We start from the raw sequence: 10,569 nt of genomic DNA, 5'->3' as shown, positions 1-10,569 counted from the left end.
GGACAAGCGTATATTGCAACTTCTTTAACGGCCGGAGAGAGAAATTTAACCTTTTTTTTTCTTATCATTTAATGACAATGTAGTTCCTGTAGGAAACCTGGCAACTTCACAACAATCTGTACAAGTTCATAGAAACCGTTGACTGCTTATGCTGTTGGGTAGGGTATACAACTTTCACAAAAGCATATCCGGCCATCTTGTATGGAAATTCTATGTCGACTGTACATAGAAACATGTACTGTCCAAGCCGATTCATATGCTGCATAGGATCCGCATATTAAACGTTGGATGCACTTGATTACAGACCTCCTCCTCATACTTTGAATCTCACTGATGGCTTTTATCAGGCGAACCCCGTTCGCAGGCTTTTCAATGTGGAAATCCACCCCGTCTTCGAATATCTTCTTCACTTCGGCGCCTGAAGAATGAGCAGTCAAGGCTATGATCGGCGTATGGATTCCATATCGATTCTCCTCCTTTCTGATCTTTCTTGTTGCTTCAAAACCATCCATTGCGGGCATCTGCACAAACACAGGCAGTGAAAATACTAGCTTAACGTTACTTCTGTTATCTATAGAAAGTTCAAATCTCGTAACCATTATCTGAATTCAAAGGAAAATTTCAAGAGGCCTAAACATCTTTTGATCTCTTCAGTGGAGTTTAAGATTAAGAACTTGCTTACATTAATAGATTCGCCAGTTTAATCATGTTCTACTATCACGGCAAACTTTGGCTGAATTTGGAAATGGTCGAAAGTCCAAAAACTATACCTGGCAGCCCATCAATATGTAGTCGTAAGGACGGAATCGTTGCTCCCTTTGCTCATCAATACCGTCATGAATCAATTGTACAGCTTCTTTTCCATTTTCGCATAGCTGAACCGTTGCTCCAAGATTGGAAAGATTACGTAGAGCCAGCTTTCGCATTATCTCGCTGTCATCGACGACCAGTAATCTATTCCCACTCAAAGGTTTCTCCCTGCTGGTTTTTCTAGTTTCTTCTGCTAAAGGTTCGGTTGCTTCCGCATGTTGGACTCGTCTCTCCTTCACCTGTTCGCTCGGTCTTTTCTGCATTGAGCCCCCGAATTCTGGAAGAAGCCTTATCACTCGAAGCAAACAGGTCCCGTGAAAGGGCTTGGACATGATGATATCGTCTGGGTCGAGCTAGCCCTTAATGACCCTTTGGTCAATACTTCTCATTGTTGGCTTATCTAACCACACAACCTTACATCGAGTGCTCGGAATGAGTTTCCTAAATTCAGCCACTGCCATGAATATTTGTTGAAATTGTCCAGCACTTGTGTCGATTATAAGTAGCATGAAGGCCGCTTGATCTTTGGGACTAGGACTCCTGTAGACAGGGAGAGTGTGCCCTGCTCCGTCCAGTGATCTGAGAGGTGCGCTCCTGACTCTACCGGGAGCCTCCTTGCACGAAGCGGATTTGCTCAATCTTTCAATCCTCCAACACATATCTGATTTCCCTGAAGAACTATGGTACGCAATAATGACGACCTTCATTTGTACCTTCTTCAGAATCATAGGAAGATCCTGCCATTGGCTCGCCACGAGAACTTCTATTCCTAGTTTTTCCATGTAACTCCAACAGGTTCTCCGGCGCTCTTCATTCTGGATCAATAACACGACATGAGATCCTTCCGGCTTGGGGCTACGCGCTTGTTTGGTGCTCGAGCTACGAAAGCTCAGTCCATGACTAGTGGCACTAGTTAGCCCAAAGACGACATGCTGCTCCATAATCTCCGGCCTCGAGGTCTTCCTCTAAAAGTTTTGTAGCACCTGCATCACATGGGGCAAGGAAAACATTGAACCTGAAGCATGTTCCTCTCTTGTCCATGTCCTTATCCCTGATCGTCATATCTCCACCCATGAGGCGGACCTGGTACAGTGTCCGATTAGCGAAGACGAATAGTTGCTTATACTATTAAAGATGGCATGATGATAATTTCTCTTTTCACCAGACGAAACCCCTCGATCATGAGCAGCACAGTTTTATAAAGCAAGCTGCTTCCGATTGATTATAGCGGCTAATAGTCCTAATGCTGTAGTATGGTTACAGAATGTAATACAGAATATGGCATGCTCATAAATAAGAGGTACACAAATAGTGAACATACCACAGACTGAACAATGCCGAGGCCCAAGCCGGAGCCTTCTTGTCCTTGAGCTGTCTCTTTGACTTGGACATAGTTCTCAAATACCGACTTCCGCTTCTCTTTGGGAATTCCTTTGCCTGTATCATCCACCTCGAATACAAATTCCGCAGAATCAGGACTTTGCCGGAATTCGTTCACAGCCTCGTCGCCACTGTCCTCATCTTTCTTCTGACAGAACAAGCACATCAAGCGTTTCCCTTGGCTATTCCTAGAGGAAGCGAGTGTCGAATTTCTAAGCTGGTTTTTCAAACCCATGCCCAGACGGAAATGTGACCGTCATCCGTAAATTTAACAGCATTGCTCAACAAGTTAGATATCTGTTTAAGCTTTCCTCTATCTCCCTTCACAATTGAATGTCTGAGCACTGTGTCATCAGTAGGGTCCAAAACTACATCCACACCTTTTCTCATGGCCACTGGATGATACAGATCAACCACGTCTTGAAGAAGCTGAGCCAAATCGAATTCCTCTTCTTCCAGCAGCATTTTTCCAGCCTCAACTTCGCTCGTATCGAGAATGCGATTCAAAAAACCTGAAAAAAAAAAGAAGGAATTTTTGAACTGTAAGTTCTACGAAATCCATCGACTTGCTCGAGTAACTACAAAAGCTTATCAACTGGTTTTACCCAACAGGTCCTTTGCACAAGCTTCCGTCTACTTCAAGTTCTTCTCGAGCTCCGAACCAGGAGAAACTTCTTCATAACTTACATCCATAAGGCTGATGATCCCAGCCAAAGACACGTGAACGTCGTGGCTGGCTTGAGCAAAGGCATTGCTCTTGCTGCGACTCTTGCTCTCAGCTTGCTGAGCTGCTTCCATCTGCTTTATAAGCACAGCTCGCAAGTGCATCTCTATAACCCAAGCCCTTGCAATCAAGCATACGAGACTGAATATGGTGATGACCCCCACGGCAACCAATATCGCGAGAAGCAAGACCGTCTGTCTGCATGCTCCCATGGCGAATGGAACCGATCATTGGATCTTCTGGGACTCTTCTGTGTTTGGGGTTCAAAGAGCAGACAATCCAACAGTGAAAAGCCATGCAATCAGAGGCTTCTTTGTGATATTTAAGGCATAAAATCAGAACAAATCATCTCCTATTTAAACCTCCCCTTTCTCAGTAGACCGGCTGTGTAGGTATTTCTCTGAAATCTGTTTAACAAGCTAGGACACGACACGGAAATTTTCTCACATGCATGACAAGCATATAGGTAAGTTTACAAAAGTGCAATTAACTACAAAGTCATTAGCAAAGACTAAACATCTACCTGCAAAAAATTTTATTCAGATGATAATGGTATTTTGCTTCCAGTGTTATCAACACGATACAAGTGAGCATTCGCACCATGCTTGGCGATAGGATAGGAATAATCTAGTCATTTTATAACGTTACGACCATTGTAGATGCCTAAAAGGAAATGTTTAACATAAACCCCTTAAGTTGACAGGCTTGCAAACTTATGCCATCGACTCCCGACCGGGACTTCACAGAGCATTTGATCAAGTTTGAGGATTGATAGATCATCGACTCACCGAATCAGAAGAGAAATTGATAGGTAAAGATCCCACCTTCAAGTGCAAGGATGGTCATAGAGCATGTGATCAAGTTCTCAACAGAAGAAATTATATTGCAGCAGGTTCTTGTCTTAAAGTCATCACAAGAATTTCTCACACCTTTGGATCTTCATGAAGACCTCACAGCTAATCAGCTTACACAATGTATCTTGGTGGTAAAAACATTAAAAAAGGGGACAATAAAAAAAAAGAGAAGCAAATCAGATAGTACAAAGTATGATCTTCATTACCCTTTCTGTAAACTTCCTAATAAGTGTGCATCTAAATCTCTTGCACCGACATGACCCGCAGAGAAAAGGGAAAAGAGATTAAGATTCATGATGAAGAAAAATCCCTAAAACAAAAATTAAATAAAATATGACATTTACTATACAAAATAAACAAATGGATCCAGTTGATAGCTAGTCAAGATCACGACCGCGATATGTCTATTACGAAAATTGAAAAATTTTACGGACCTAACTGAAAAAAAACTCCGAAAAATTCGTAGAGTACCAATGTCTTCCTCTCTTGTGCTATTGCACGTGAAATTGGTCTCTTCATCACCGTATTAGTTTGTGAACATGACGCAAATCGATGTCATGTATATGATTTTAGTTCGGACTTGGAATTTCAACACAATCAGATCGTATAGTGCAATTCAATGTGCGAGATTGAATTTGTCTGAGTGAACCACGTGAATTTAAAGGGAAAAATCCTCAACCCAATTGAATTACTCTTTGCTCTTTACAGGAGTATCTTCTATATAAGGAAGGGCATAGAAGATATAGGTATATTTAATGGTCGGATCTGATATTGCTTAACTGCTTAAGTAAGACATCCTAAAATTTTTGCTATCTAGTGCAAGATCAGGTATTAAATATTTGAAATTGGAGGGCCTCTTTCATTCATTATTATTAGCAAAAGCAAATAAATATATATATGGAAAGAGAAATAAAATATCGAATAATTTATGGAAAGAAAAATATATGTCAAGACTTAATTTTTTGGGTAAAGCTGTTCATAAAATAGCAAAGATTCGAAGTTTAAAATTGAATTACGTTAGGAATCAGAGATCAAGATTTATCTTAACAGATAAATCCAAGTGCATTACTTAAAAAAACTAAAAGCCCCAATTACAAGAGCACACAGCGCAGCAGTAATAGTGGAAAAGTGATACATCATATAATCCCTTGACTTGATGCATGTTGCCTGATTGTTTGACTGCACTCCTATCATCTTATTATCCAAATCAGCACGCACTTTCGCATCCAAAAACTCTAAATCTTGATTCAGCTTTTCCATTTTGTGTAATGCCCGCGAAATATACATTTCCTGCAACCAATGAGATGCTTGATAGCAAGAAAATATACATTCCAACGAGTCCCCTATACGTAAGGGAATCAAAATTTTTTAACAAGACTCAAACACTAAATTAAACTCAAATACAGCATGGCGTGTACCTGCTCAATCTGGGCTTGTTTCTTGATCTCTTTAAGCCTTCTGTGAATCTGCAAGCAGATTTAGAATCATCAAATCAGCAGTAGCAAAACCTAGGGCTGTCCTCTTCTCCATGCATTCAATTCTAAATCAATATGCAGAAAAATAGAACAAATCAATATGCAGAAGAATAGGACAAATAGGGATCTTACGCTCTCTACTTCTTCCTTCCGAGCAAAGTTGCTATCCAAATGCTCTACAGCGTCCTTCCAGATTTCAAAGTACACAGAAGTTACGGCCTTCGCCTGATTAGAAGGGAAGGCTCGAGCTAAGCTCTTCTCCTGTATCAGAAAAATAAAAATGTATATGAGAATACATGTATAAGAGAATACACATCAACTTAGCATGTTATCATATCCATTATAACAAGAAAAATTACCAATAGGCATGTGTCCAATCGATAAATGCCTCTACCATGCGACTTCACAAGCTGAGAAAACTCTTCTGCTTGTGTGAAGCCTCCTCTCTGTGTAGTCAAGGCTGGCTCAATGCTGGGCTCAGGTGAGCTCAAAGTGGAATGACCTTTCAATGCTCGAAAGCTCAAGCGACAATCGTCCGCCTTGATCCCCACATGAAGCACGCGTTTAAATGCGGACAACATTCTGCATGGAAAGGCGAGAAAGTTCAATTCATTACAATCCAAAAGGCTAGTCAATATAAGATATCTCAATGGCTTTCATAAAGCATTCCGGAAGAAGTTCGCAAATAATCAACTAAAGCAATTTGATAACATAGTTTAGCACTTCAAATAACCAAAACCGATCAGGCTTTATGCAACATAAAAATATCAGACTATGTGATGCCCCTTTCACAAATACAGTAATCCGTTTCTTGTGCCCTGACTCATCAGTCTGTGAAACGATGCCTAAGTTAATTACAATCCATAAGGCTAGTCAGTATGGCTTTCATACAGCAATCCAGAAGAAATTCACAAATAATCAACGAATGCGATTTGATAACATAGTTTACCACTTCAAATAACCAAAACCGAATAGGATTTAAGCAACAAACACGCTGCGAACAGAAATATCAAACCATGTGATGCCTCTTTCACAAATAAAACAATCCGTTTCTCTTGCCCTAACTCATCAGTCTGTGAAACGATGCCTAAGTCATCACCGATCGGCCCAAGCAACAGAAAAAGAGAGAACGAAAAAATTCAAAACCCTAGCCCTAAGAAACTGAAAAATCAAAACACGTTAATGGTCATCACCGATCGGCCGAAGCAACAGAAAAAGACAGAACGAAAAAATTCAAAACCCTAGCCCTAAGAAATTGAAAAATCAAAAAGACTGAAGCGTAATAGATCCAGAGAGAGAGACAGAGAGAGAGAGGAGAAGTAGAAGGAAGAGTCGCGAACCAAACCTGCAGAGAAATGGCCAAACTAGCAGCAGATGGATCGGTCGCTCCTTCGATGAAATCGCCTCCGTAGCTGAGAGGGAAATGCGACACAGAGGTGGCTTCGTCCCCCTTTTGCCTTTTTTTTTTTTTCTGCTTATTCCCCATTCAGGCCGTTAGGATATGGGTCGTTCATGGGCCTTAAGCCCACCAGAGCGGCAATTGGAAAATGCCTTTGTTTTTTTTTTTGGATCCCTAGAAAAAATGCCTTTGTTCACGGAGCTATTTAATGAGCAACTTATGCGGCGGCCTTCGAAAAGGGAATTAAGGGGATGTATGATTTAATCTGACCCATATATCCTCATCCTTGTTAGTAAAGGTTTTTTACTTTTTCGATGAGTTGTAAGCGCATTAATTTTTTCTAGTATCATAATTCGTTGAATTTTGAAAAATAAAAAATAAAAAAGCAGCGAGTTTTTCTCGTCACCAAATCATTAATGGTAGTCTCTCTCTCTATTTCTGCATTAAATATGTCAACCGATTGCATCTAGTCACAACAAAATTTTCATTACATATGTCTTAACATATCTGTAATATACTTTTATTAAATAGAGTTTTCTATGTCATCTTATAATCAATCCATCCGATAGTGTTTCAAAATGATTTTTTGCTAGCTTTTTTTATTGGGTCGATGGCTAATCTATTAAATTAGAGAAATGTAACATAAAACATGAATTTATAACAAGCAAAGAACATATAGTGAAATCAGAAATTCTTGTGGTCGTACTCGGCATATATAATACAAAAACCGCACTTTAAGTTATAGGTTGAATCTCATAAGGTAAAGAAAGCTTAATCATCCCCGAATATAACTTACTTCTTATAATTTTTTCGTTTGTCAAAATCAATTTATACATCTGTAATAAATTTATACTATAATAACTTTTGGGTTACAAAATATCCCAAAGTGATACACACGTTATATATTTACCATTCATTAGCTTCATTCAAATTTTACCGTTAAATTTAGCGAGAACTCTAGATCGACATCTTCTCCATTGAGTCCCTCACCGTCGTCTTTGTCGAAGGTCGTGGCAATTGCAAGCACGGTTTAGCGAGAACTCTTTAATAACACTTTTAATAACTCCAGTAGTACTTTTGATAAAATGGCTCAACCAAGTACTACTACAAGGCCTAACTATTCGTGTACCAATTTGGAGGTTTTTGTAATCCAAAAACTAATTGGGGAAAATATATCACAGATATGTTAATTTATGATTTTTTGTGATATTTTTCGTGCATAAGTGGCTTGACTATAAAGACAAACGCATCAGCCTTGTCATGCTCGTGAAATGGAGTAGGATTTCGTCATTACCATCTGTCATGCTCATGAATTGAAAATAAGACGTCGTTTTCGTCTAGGATTATGAGAACTATCATTCATCTCAAAAAGCTTGAGTTTGAGTTGATAAAATGGATTGAAATTCTATGCTTCAATAAGCACCGATTCTCGATTTTGATTCCAAATTTTCGCCACAGCTTTACCAGGCCGTACCGACTTTTAGAGTCCCGTGAATGCTCGGTCATATGTAAATGCTTGCTTAACCGAACCATCGTTATATGCAAAATTTAGCTCAAAATGCCAATTAATGGTAATAGGAAAGAGAATGGGTGCACAATGAATAAAAAGCCAGTTTAGCCCTTCCGATCAAATTTTGAATTAAGTACATTTGTCTTTTATTAAGTTTTGAAATTATTTTTCTTTTTCGCTATTAAATCATCTGCTCGGTGTAGGTTTATTCTTATTTATGGATGAATCGGGAACATGACAAATTACTGGTATGATTCGCATGTGATCTCCAGGAACTGAGCTAGAAATCTGGTAACGCCCAATCAAATAGGGCTAAATCTAAAGAATCTCCGATTGAACATTCAGCCTACTTCAAAAGCAATAAAGCACCACGAAACACCTAACTGGATTTTCAAAAGGCAATAATGAGGTGTTTTGACTTTCTACCTTTTCTTGCACCCACCGTTTTCTCTAAATGATCTTAATGGTTTTTTAGACCTTCATAAATTCCAGACAGAAGAAGTCTGGCATGACTTAAGAAGATAGCATTTCCCTCCTAAGTACACGAACCGTATAAAAATTGGTAAAATCACGGTACCCAAAAAAGCACCCCATACATTACTAGCTAAACCTGAATACCAGGCACTATGCAATTCTTGCAACCCGCGATATGAACTGTGATTTTGCGTGCATGAAAATAATTTAAACATGGTGATGTTAGCAACAGTTTAACCATATAGCACAACCCTATAAATTTTAGGCTTATTTGAAAAATATTTTTTTGAAAATGACCGTTTGTATCACTTAAATTTAATAATTTATGTCCAAACATCTTATAGATGATAGAAAAAGTTGTCCATGACACGTTTCTCTGCACAGCAATACTTTATTGAGCAAGACGAAATCGATCCTTCCATTGTTTCGATGGACAACACACGTACGTCTTCCATGATATTTTGACTGAAAGATGAGGCCATACCATCAAACCGCGGCATGCTCGACTGCATCGGAGAACTCTGCACTTCGCAATGGCTGCTCCATTGCAGATTAAACAACATTTCAGGCAAGATACCTGGTGAAGGCACAACCTTAACCAATCCTCACCGATTTGAACTCTTGCAGTGGAATTAAATGAATTCTGGAGGACTCCCAGCGCAGCATCGCTAGCCAAATAACCTCAAGAGGGTCATTTCTATTGCCCTTTAGGAAAGAATCTGATCTGCTCAGGAACCATTTAACAGACACGGCTGCCCATCCAAGTTTCTTCTATCCACATCTTCCATTCCTCTGCAAGTTACAATAGTTCATAAGGTAAAATACATACGAGTCTCATCCATGATCTGATAATTCACTTTATGAAGTTTATTAAAAAAAAAAATCCAAATGCCTTTATACATGAAATGAAGCTCAGAAAGACGCACACCTTAGATTTCAAAGTGAATCTCTCTAAAGGTTCTCAAACTACTCAGTTCAAACCAAAGGGAAACGAAATTAAGGGGCCATTGACATATCGCCAACAGGTGGGAAAGAACACAGAAGAAATGGTAAAATCTGCAACAGTTCTGCTGCGACCATTTAATATGCACAAACCATCAGCAACAGACAACAGACGTATTTATAGCAAAGTTGAAGCACATAATGCTAGAAAGATTGATTAGATATTAATCATTCCTTCCAGTTAACCTCAGTAAAAGTAGCAGTACTTCATTTATGCTATCCACAAGGATAAAAGAATAATGCTGGGGTATTTCCATGAAAGCATGTAGTGAGTACCACAATGATGATCTTGGAATCCATTCGAACAGATCCTGATCAAAATCAGCCAGCCCAGGGTTACCACCACCACTAGCGGCAACTAATTTGGCTTCTGAATCCACCACTCCTTTACTTCCATCATCTTGGCATGCATCGAGAGTACTTTTGTAGCCACCTATCAGTTTCCCACAGGACATGCATGATGCTCTCACGAGCAGCATAGCCATGGCTCTCAAAGGCAAGAACTATAAGGCGACGAAGAGCACCATGACCCTTTAAAGCGTTGAAAAAAGCGGTCTGACTGCAACAAACACAATGCAAATCAAAGCGGCGAGCAGGTTAGTGATTTTGCATCTGCAATCAGAAAATCAATCAGTACTGAAATAAACCAGTTAAGGAGAGAGTATAAGAGGGTAAGAAAGTACAAAGACACCACCCACGAGTATTGTGTATAAAATCATTTCTCTAAATAAACCCAAAACGAGACCCAAAAACATATATATACCTGCATGGTTAGTGTTCCTGGATTATTATCTTCCTCTCCATGGATAAGAAAGATTGGTTTCTTAATTCTATGAGCCGACAAGAAAGGACTCATCTCCACATATGTATTAGTAGCCTCCCACAAAGTTCCGTCCTCATTCTATACAAACAAAGAGGCACAGTGCCCATTGTCAGTGCTC

General features: G+C 39.4%; 1 long non-coding RNA gene and 1 pseudogene across 2 annotated transcripts; both read right to left on the bottom strand.

The window, feature by feature from the left end:
* Window positions 1–106: 106 nt before the first annotated feature.
* Window positions 107–3,126, bottom strand: LOC115729608 (annotated as a pseudogene).
* A 6,030-nt stretch (window positions 3,127–9,156) lies between these two features.
* On the bottom strand, window positions 9,157–10,036 carry LOC115729610. 2 transcript variants are annotated; one of them, XR_004013980.2, is made up of 2 exons: window positions 9,905–10,036; window positions 9,157–9,418 (listed from the first exon to the last, which is right to left on the bottom strand). It is a non-coding gene; the product is annotated as an uncharacterized LOC115729610 (long non-coding RNA). The 2 variants fall into 2 exon arrangements; XR_007199342.1 differs by lacking the exon at window positions 9,905–10,036 and adding an exon at window positions 9,555–9,803.
* Between the last annotated feature and the right edge of the window lie 533 nt (window positions 10,037–10,569).

This window comes from Rhodamnia argentea, chromosome 1, assembly GCF_020921035.1.
Source record: "Rhodamnia argentea isolate NSW1041297 chromosome 1, ASM2092103v1, whole genome shotgun sequence".
Taxonomy (NCBI): domain Eukaryota; kingdom Viridiplantae; phylum Streptophyta; class Magnoliopsida; order Myrtales; family Myrtaceae; genus Rhodamnia; species Rhodamnia argentea.
Note: the sequence above shows the minus strand (reverse complement) of the source record. Positions and strands in the feature narration are given on the sequence as shown.